The sequence below is a fragment of the Portunus trituberculatus genome, chromosome 47 (assembly GCF_017591435.1).
Source record: "Portunus trituberculatus isolate SZX2019 chromosome 47, ASM1759143v1, whole genome shotgun sequence".
In the NCBI taxonomy this organism is placed as follows: domain Eukaryota; kingdom Metazoa; phylum Arthropoda; class Malacostraca; order Decapoda; family Portunidae; genus Portunus; species Portunus trituberculatus.
The window spans coordinates 36475973-36483253 of NC_059301.1; the positions used below are offsets into that span (position 1 = coordinate 36475973).

At 39.5% G+C, this 7281-nt stretch overlaps 1 non-coding gene across 1 annotated transcript; it reads left to right on the plus strand.

Annotated features, from left to right (window-relative positions):
- Positions 1-407: 407 nt before the first annotated feature.
- Positions 408-481, plus strand: Trnav-aac. The gene has a single exon. It is a non-coding gene; the product is annotated as a tRNA-Val (tRNA).
- Positions 482-7281: the final 6800 nt, after the last annotated feature.

Consider the following 7281-nt stretch of genomic DNA (forward strand, 5'->3'; position numbering starts at 1 on the left):
TAATAATAATAATAATAATAATAATAATAATAATAATAATAATAATAATAATAATAATAATAATAATAATAATAATAATAATAATAATAATAATAATAATAATGATTATAATAATAGTAAAATGATAGTAATTATCATTATTATTATTATTATTATTATTATTATTATTATTATTATTATTATTACTATTATCATTATTATTATTATTATTATTATTATTATTATTATTATTATTATTATTATTATTATTATATTATTATTATTATTATTATTATTATTATTATTATTATTATTATTATTATTATTATTATTATTATTATAATTATTACATTATCATCATTATTTCTTGTTTCAGCTTATAAATTTCTAAACACACACACACACACACACACACACACACACACACACACCGCGTAGTGTAGTGGTTAGCACGCGCGATTAACAATCGAGAGGCCCGGGTTCAAGTCCCGGCGCGGCAAGGCAAATGGGCAAGCCTCTTAATGTGTGGCCCCTGTTCACCTAGCAGTAAATAGGTGCGGGATGTAACTCGAGGGGTTGTGGCCTCGTGTTCCCTCTGTGTGTTTTGTGTTGATGTGGTCTCAGTCCTACCCGAAGATCGGTCTATGAGCCCTGAGCTCGCTCCGTAATGGAGAAGACTGGCTGGGTGTCCAGCAGATGACCGTGGTGAATTACACACACACACACACACACACACACACACACACACACACACACACAGAACACACACACACACACACACACTGGATGACCAGCAGACGACCGAGGTGAATTACACACACACACACACACACACACACACACACACACACACACACACACACCCGGTAGCTCAGTGGTTAGAGCGCTGGCTTCACAAGCCAGAGGACCGGGGTTCGATTCCCCGGCCGGGTGGAGATATTTGGGTGTGTCTCCTTTCACGTGTAGCCCCTGTTCACCTAGCAGTGAGTAGGTACGGGATGTAAATCGAGGAGTTGTGACCTTGTTGTCCCGGTGTGTGGTGTGTGCCTGGCCTCAAGCCTATCCGAAGATCGGAATTAATGAGCTCTGAGCTCGTTCCGTAGGGTAACGTCTGGCTGTCTCGTCAGAGACTGCAGCAGATCAAACAGTGAAACACACACACCCGGTAGCTCAGTGGTTAGAGCGGTGGCTTCATAAGCCAGAGGACCGGGGTTCGATTCCCCGGCCTGGTGGAGATATTTGGGTGTGTCTCCTTTCACGTGTAGCTTCTGTTCACCTAGCAGTGAGTAGGTACGGGATGTAAATCGAGGAGTTGTGACCTTGTTGTCCCGGTGTGTGGTGTGTGCCTGGTCTCAGGCCTGTCCGAAGATCGGAAATAATGAGCCCTGAGCAGCTCGTTCCGTAGGGTAACGTCTGGCTGTCTCGTCAGAGACTGCAGCAGATCAAACAGTGAAACACATACAGACGTAGTGTAGTGGTTAGCACGCTCGACTCACAATCGAGAGAGCCGGGTTCGAATCCCGGTAAGCGGCGAGGCAAATGGGCAAGTCTCTTAATGTGTAGCCTCTGTTCACCTAGCAGTAAATAGGTACGGGATGTAAGGGATATAACTCGAGGGGTTGTGGCCTCGCTTTCCCGGTGTGTGGAGTGTGTTGTGGTCTCAGTCCTACCCGAAGATCGGTCTATGAGCTCTGAGCTCGCTCCGTAATAGGGAAGACTGGCTGGGCGACCAGCTTACGACCGAGGTGAATCACACACATATACTTCAGACGTGGTCGAGGAAGGACGCACTGGCGCCGTTCCGACAATCAGCTGATCTTCACTACGTACCTGTTGTACAATATTTACAGTGGCCTGGGCATGTAGTGTGGACTCATTTTTCATGAAATCAACTGTTAAAGAATCATGAGTAAAAAAGAGATTCTATCAAAATGCAGATATGAGACTAGGAAAAGAATGAAAGCTGATGATGATTATGTTGGTGAGGGAGAGAGCGCATTCGAAGGTTTCGATACGGCGAATACTTCACTACTTAAGAGTGTTGAATATTGAACATAAACTAGATAAATTGATAAAGGAGAGTATGGAAATGAAAGAGGATGAAGAACAGGAAAAGGAGTTTATAAAACTAAGAGAAAGGATAAAAATAAAAGTGGAAGAAAAGAGCTAAGAGCGGAAAACGAAGAACTGAAAAAGGAAGTAGCTAACTACAAGAAGCAGATGGAAGAAGGACTCGGTAAAGCCGAGAAAGAAAAAGAGAAGCTGAAAGATCTAGTAAACAAAGAAGAGGAAAGAGTACAAAAAGTGATTAAAAAAGAAGTACAAGCATGGAGAGTCCAAGATAAGAAAGATAAGGCTGATTTTCAGGAGGTGATTCAAGAACAACTTAAAGAAAAGAAGAAAATATGACAAACAAAATTATAGGAGTCCTCAAGACAAAAGAAAATCTAGTTAGAGAAATTGAGTGTAGTCGTATTTGGAATAAAAGAAAAAAATATAAAATATAGACCAAGAAGAGAAAAAGAAGAAATGAAATCACAAAGACCTACTGAAGAATCTAAACGGCGAAGATAGGCAGAACTTGGAAGAGGAAGTAGAAGAAATAAACAGAATGGGACCATATCAAGAAGGAAAAACGAGACCAATTAAAATACTACTAAAATCACAAGCAGCAACAGAAGAAATATTATATAGAACAACAAAACTTAGAGAAACAGAAGGCTGCAAGGATATCTATATAAAGAAAAATAGAAATGAGGAAGAAAGGAAGAGATACAATGAACTGGCAGCAGCAGGAAGGGAAAAAAATAATGAAAGGTCAGAAAAGGAAAAAACGACATTTTTTTGAAGAATTCTAGGAGTCAGGATAAGGAAATGGTATATAAACGAGAAGGAAGAGAAAAAAGTGGAACAAGTTTAATTAAAAATGATAAAGGCAAGAGACTAAAAATTATGTATACGAACATAGACGGGGTTTTATCAAGTAAATTAGAATTAAGAGATTACATAAAGAAAGAAAATCCAGATATTGTATGCCTGGCTGAAAAAAAACTAAATGAGGCAATCAAAATAAACTTGGATAATAGGTATAATGTATGGAGAAGAGACAGAGGGGATAAAGGAGGAGGAGGAGTCATGATAATGTTAAGGAAGGAGATAGTGATAAAGCAAGTGGAATATGGGGAAGGAAAAGCAGAAGTACTGTATGTTAAGATGCATATTGATAAAAAAAGAAAGTTAACAATCATTGTAACATATGTGCCACCAAAAACAAATTCATGGACCAATCAAGAATATAAAGACACAATAAGGAGTCTAACGAGAATCGTTAAGAAAGGAAAAAAGTTATATTAGTAGGAGATTTCAACTGTAAAGAAGTGGACTGGGAAAATTATGAAAGTGGTATGGGGGAAGAAGCCTGGGGAGAAAGATTCTTGAACCTAATGATAGACAATATGATGGACCAGAGAGTAAAGGAATGCACAAAATTCAGAGGAAACGACGAGCAGGCGAGATTGGACCTAGTTTTTACAAGGGGTATACAAATGAATGATGATGATATAAGATATAAGTGCCCATTGGGAAAGAGTGACCATGTAATATTAGAAATGGATACAGAAGAGGGAAAGGAAGATAGAGACGATTCATACAAAGGAGACCGGTTAAATTACAGAAAGGCTGATATTGAGAATCTCAAGAACTATTTTAAAAACGTAAACTGGGAGGAGATGGAAAACTCAGAAACGATGCAAGAGAAGTATAACTTAATTTTTGGAAATATACAAAACAGGAGTCAGGGAATATGTCCTGAAATATAGACCTAAAGAAGAAGGAAAGAAAGATTGGTTTAATGCAAGATGTGCTAGGGCAAAGGAGAAAAGAGATGGAGCATGGAAAAGGTGGAGAAGAAATGGAAATCCAGTAAATAAGGAAAACTTCAAGGCAGCGAGAAATGAATATGTGAAGGTCAAGAAGGAAGAGGAAAAGAGCTTTGAAAAGGACATTGTTGAAAAATGTAAAGAGCATTAAAATTGTTCTACAGATTCATAAATGGAAAAATTAGGCAAAAAGAAACAATAGAAAGGTTAAAAGGAGAGAACGGAATAGTGGAAGACCCAAAAAGTATGGCACAACTATTAAATAATAAATTCCAGGTCTTTACAAAGGAATCCAAATTTGAGAGGCCACAGGGTAATAGAGAGACAATCTATATGAAAGAGATTAAAGTAACCAAGATTGAAATAAAAGAGATGAAGAGAAGGCAATGGGACCGGATGAAGTCTCAGGCAGAATACTGAAAGAATGTAGGGAAGAACTAGCAAGTCCTATATACAACATCATAAAATGCTCAATAGAAAACGGAAGAGTACCAGTAGAATGCAAAAGAGCTGAGGTGGTTCCCATATATAAGAGCGGAAGGAAGGAAGAACCTTTAAATTACAGACTGGTATCACTAACTAGTGTAATATGCAAGATGTGTGAAAGAATAATAAAGAAACAATGGATCGAGTTCCTTGAAGACAACAAATTAATATCAAATAGCCAATTTGGTTTTAGAAAAAAGACGGTCGTGTGTAACTAATTTATTGAGTTTCTATTCTAGAATAGTTGATAGAGTACAAGAGAGAAAGGGATGGGTTGACTGTATTTATTTGGATTTAAAAAAGGCATTTGACAAAGTGCCACATGCAAGATTACTATGGAAGTTAGAGGAGAAGGTTGGCTTAAAAGGAAGCACATTGAGATGGATAGAAAGTTATTTGAGGGGGAGAGAAATAAGGACGGTAGTTAAAGATATGAAGTCCAAGAGTGGAGGGCAATAGAAAGCGGAGTGCCACAGGGGTCAGTATTGGCACCAATACTTTTCCTCATTTATATTAACGACATGCCAGAAGGAGTGAACAGCTACATAAATCTGTTTGCAGATGATACGAAACTGTGCAGAGTTATAAAGCAAAAGGAGGATTGTGAAATACTGCAAGAAGACCTAAATGAGATCTGGGAATGGAGTAAAAAGTGGGAAGTGGAATTCAATGTGAACAAAAGCCATGTCATGGAAATTGGAAAGAGTGAAAGACGACCCGTGGGAATCTATAAGATGGGAGATGGAGTAGAACTAGATAAAGTAAAAAAGGAAAAGGACTTAGGAGTGACGATGGAAGAAAACAATCAACCGGTAAGCCATACGAGTATTGATAGAATTTTTAGAGAAACATATAATTTGGTAAGGAATATTGGAGTAGAATTTCACTACATGAACAAAGAAATGATAAAAAAATTGATCAGTACTATAATAAGACCCAGATTGGAATATGCAGGAGTAGTGTGGAGCGCTCATAAAAAGAAACACATAAGAAAGGTAGAGAGACTACAAAAAATGGCTACAAGAATGGTTCCAGAATTTGAAGGGATGACATATGAGGAATGACTAAAGGCTATGGATCTGCCAACCCTGGAACAAAGAAGGGAGAGAGGAGATCTGATTCAAGTTTATAAATTGATCAACGGAATGGACCAAGTGGATAATGAGAAACTGATCCTGAGAGAAGAATATGACATTCGAAGCACAAGATCGCATAGTAAAAAGCTGAGAAAAGGAAGATGTCTGAGAGATGTTAAAAAATATAGTTTCTCGCAAAGATGTATTGAGACGTGGAACAGTTTAAATAAAGAAGTAGTGTCTGCAACGAGTGTACATACTTTTAAAGTAAGATTGGATAAGTGTAGATATGGAGACGGGGCCACACGAGCATAAAGCCCAGGCCCTGTAAAACTACAACTAGGTAAATACACACGCACACATACACACACGGGTTGGTGGTACAGTGGGTAGTGCACTCATTTCATGCTCCTGAACCAGATCAAAAGTCTTGGGATGGATATCTGGGCAGTGTCGTGTTTGTCACTGTCCTTTTGTTGTAAAAACTTTATAGGGACTCTACCTTATCCTTATGTTCGACAACATATTGTGTTCTACTCGTATAGCTGTTCTTTTGTAAACGTCTGTCTGCTCTCGAACTGCGTATGTTCAGAATAAAAAACTGTGTTAATAACCATTTCTATCCGCTGCTGTCTACAACAACATGGCTGAAGACCTCTTTAAAATATTAGTGATATATAAGAATGAAATAGACTCCACAAAGTATTCACAGCAGCACAGCGTTTGTTTGTAAAATGTGAAAAAGGGGCAGCTACGGACCCGACACCGTCTCTAGTATGTCGGCGTCATTTCGCAGACGTAATATCAAAGTGTGAGACGGTCCCTTACATTTATTTATACATTTACTATGCAGTATGTAGGTTAGTATGTAAGTTAGCCTGTGACATGTAGATTCTGTACCAAGACTGTAAAATTAATAAACTTATTGTTACTGTTATAATTATTATCATCATAATCATTGATTATTATTATTACTATCAATACAGGCACGCACACTTACGTGGGACTAGTGTATACCACATGTAAGCCAGCTCCCCTGCAATACAAAGAGTGAGCCAGTGAGTAATCCTCGCGCTGTTTGGGAACTCCTGACCTCGGAGTAGGCTATACGTCACGAGAGTGGCGGTCTCAAATCGATAACCGTAGTTGTCAACACTATAAGGTAGAGGTGGGCAGGATCCGACTTTTTATGTACTCATGAATCCGATTACTTGGTCTGGCGGATCCTTGGAATCTGAATCCAGATCCGAGTACTTGAGCACGGGGTGGGGCAATACGCCGCCAAGGGCCGCCTTTCCTCACGACGCACACAGTGAAGCAGGACGTGCTCGACAGATAGGGTGATATTACATGTGGAACACTGTGGTGGAAAGGTGTTGGCGATGTAGGGGAGCATGTGGGTGGGGAGGGTGCAGCCCATCCTGAGGCGTGCAAGGACCACCTCCTCCTGCCTTGTGAGGCGATTGGAGGAGGCCCACTCGCCCAGGCTGGGTTTGGTGGTGTGGAGGTGTAGGTTGTCTCAGTGACTCTGCGACAGGAGTTTCGCTGATGATTTAACAACTGAGAGACATGACTGCAGATCCTGACGGAGGTTCCACGCTGCCTTGAGCTCTGCAGCAGACCGAGCTAGCATATCAGCCTGTTCATTCCCGCGTATACTGGAATGTCCAGGCACCCAAATCAGTGAGAAGGATTTATGACATGAATTCAACTTATTAACGATGTTACTCTGGATTTCATTTGTATCCGTGCGGCCGGACTCTATTGCCTGAAGGGCTGACATAGAGTCCGTAAAAAATTATGATTGAATTATGAGGTGAATTTAAAGCATAATCTATGGCTTTGTCAATAGCAAAAATTTC